The 2,500-nt window shown below is 30.8% G+C and overlaps 2 protein-coding genes across 5 annotated transcripts in view; one reads left to right on the top strand and one right to left on the bottom strand.

The window, feature by feature from the left end:
- LOC125038204 overlaps positions 1-2,500 on the top strand; it is a 21,017-nt gene that overhangs the window by 8,570 nt on the left and 9,947 nt on the right. The gene's annotated exons all lie outside the window — the stretch shown is intronic.
- Positions 1-2,500, bottom strand: part of LOC125038203 — a 6,027-nt gene that overhangs the window by 2,478 nt on the left and 1,049 nt on the right. The gene's annotated exons all lie outside the window — the stretch shown is intronic.

Below are 2,500 nucleotides of genomic sequence, written 5' to 3'. Positions count from 1 at the left end.
TAACATCAATAGGAGTAATAGGGTTAACAATTGTGTCAACAGCAATGTATAGTGATAGTAACGATAACATAAATAACCAGTACAGTGATAATCATAAGAATCATACGCATGGTATAAACAGTTAGTATATCAATAATGATAATAATGATGATGATAATAATAATAGCAATAATAATAAGGATAATAACAATAACAATAATGATAGTAGTAGTAGTAGTAGTGGTAGTAGTAATAATGATAATAATAACAACCATAATAACAATAACAACAACAACAATAGCAATAACACCAATAATAATAAATATAAAAATTATAAAAAGGATGATGGTGATGATGGTAATGATAATATAAATGGTATAATGATGATAATTACGATAACGATAACGACCATAGCAATGACAGTACTTTAGTGACAATGGCAATGACAATGACAGTGATAATGCTAATGCTAATCATAGTATTGAAAATAATAATTTCTAATTCTTTCCGTCTTAAGCATTAACGATAACATTATCATAAAGCCCCTTTAAATATCCCGTGTATTATTATCACTTCCAATTGATTATAAAACGAATAATGATTTAATATACAAACGGAATGCACAAACCATGAACACCATCCTGACTACAAACTCTTCCTTGCTTGCAGTTCAGATTTCATATATATTTTATTTGTTTTATTACTGTTTATCATACTGTCGTTGTGTATTACTTGTTCTTATTCGTTTGTCATTGTTTTTTTATTGTTTTTTTTTTTGTTTTTTTTTGTAAAAGAAAAGATCTGGGTTGTCAAAACGTTATAACACGAACATTATAATTATATTATTATTATTATTATTATTATTATTATTATTGTTTATTTATCATTAATGTTATCATTTTTTTTAATGCAGCTTATCAGTCCCCATTTCTCGTTTCCTTTCTTTCGTGTTATCATTATTACTAGTATTAGCAGTATTGTTATTATTGTTATTATTATTATTATTATTATTATTATTATCATTATTATTATTTTATTATTAATCTTATAATGACCCTTACCATTATCATTATTATCAGTATTTATTATTATTGCTATTACATTTTTCATAATAATTATTATTATGATAATAATTGTAATGATAATAGTAAAGATAATGATAATAATAATAATTATTATTACTACTATTACCATCTTGTTATCATTACTATCATCATCATTATTATTGTTATTATCATTATCATTATTACCATTATTATTATTATTATTATCATTATTATTATCATTATTACTCTTACTATTATTATCATCATTAACCTCATTATCATCATTATCATTATCAATAGCAGCAGCAGTTTTAGTAGCAGTCGCCACAGTAATACTGCTACAAGTGATTTTATCATCAACAGCTACTCTTTTTAATGGTTTATTAATACCAACATAAATACAATGATTATCATTATTATGATTATGATCATTATCTGAACTTCTTGTCCTTTGGAACCGCCGAACGGGTTTCATATGAGATGGTTAATCCTTCGCGTGTACATTTTCTTCGACCAAAGGGGTGACCAAAGCAAACGAGATACTAAAAGTGAGAGTTAGTAGATGATGAAGATGAAGGCGTGATGTATATAATATCATGGGTTTTTTGTTTTCGTTTGTTTGTATTTGATGTGCTTTTTAGCGGTAAATAAAAGCGATGTTGTGATATATCTCGTGTGTCTGACTTGCCTAACGATGCGTAAACTAATCTAAATTATTTCAAGAACACCATCGGCTTTTACGTGTGAATAGGAGAGAGAGGGAGAGAGGGATAGAGAGAGAGAGAGAGAGAGAGAGAGAGAGAGAGAGAGAGAGAGAGAGAGAGAGAGAGAGAGAGAGAGAGAGAGAGAGAGAGAGAGAATGGAAGAGAGACAGAGAGAGAGAGAGAGAGAGAGAGAGAGAAGAGAGAGAGAGAGAGAGAGAGAGAGAGAGAGAGAGAGAGAGAGAGAGAGAAGAGAGAGAGAGAGAGAGAGAGAGAGAGAGAATGAAAGAGAGAGAGAAGAGAGAATGAAAGAGAGAGAGAATGAAAGAGAGAGAGAAGAGAGAATGAAAGAGAGAGAGAATGAAAGAGAGAGAGAGAGAGAGAGAGAGAGAGAGAGAGAGAGAGAGAGAGAGAGAGAGAGAGAGAGAGAGAGAGAGAGAGAGAGAGAATGAAAGAAAGAGAATGAAAGGGAATGGAAATAAGAGAGAACGAAAGAGACGCGATAGGGCCAAGATAGAACTGTATCGTGGCCTTGCATAACAGATACACCACTAGACAGCAAGCAAGCAGTCGAAGCGTGAAAGCATGCAGAAAGTGTCATAACGAACGCAATATATGTCCTTTTATACCTTTATCACCAGGAATTTGCGGCTTTCTAAACGCCTAGACTACTAAATAAATTAAAGCCGCAAAGTTAATTCAGATTCAATAGTAGATCGATAATGGAACTTCAGCGTGCATAATTATTTACTATTATGAAATGTGAAATCAATT

This window comes from Penaeus chinensis, chromosome 24 (assembly GCF_019202785.1).
Source record: "Penaeus chinensis breed Huanghai No. 1 chromosome 24, ASM1920278v2, whole genome shotgun sequence".
Classification (NCBI taxonomy): Eukaryota; Metazoa; Arthropoda; class Malacostraca; order Decapoda; family Penaeidae; genus Penaeus; species Penaeus chinensis.
This window is presented reverse-complemented; position numbering and strand designations above follow the sequence as displayed.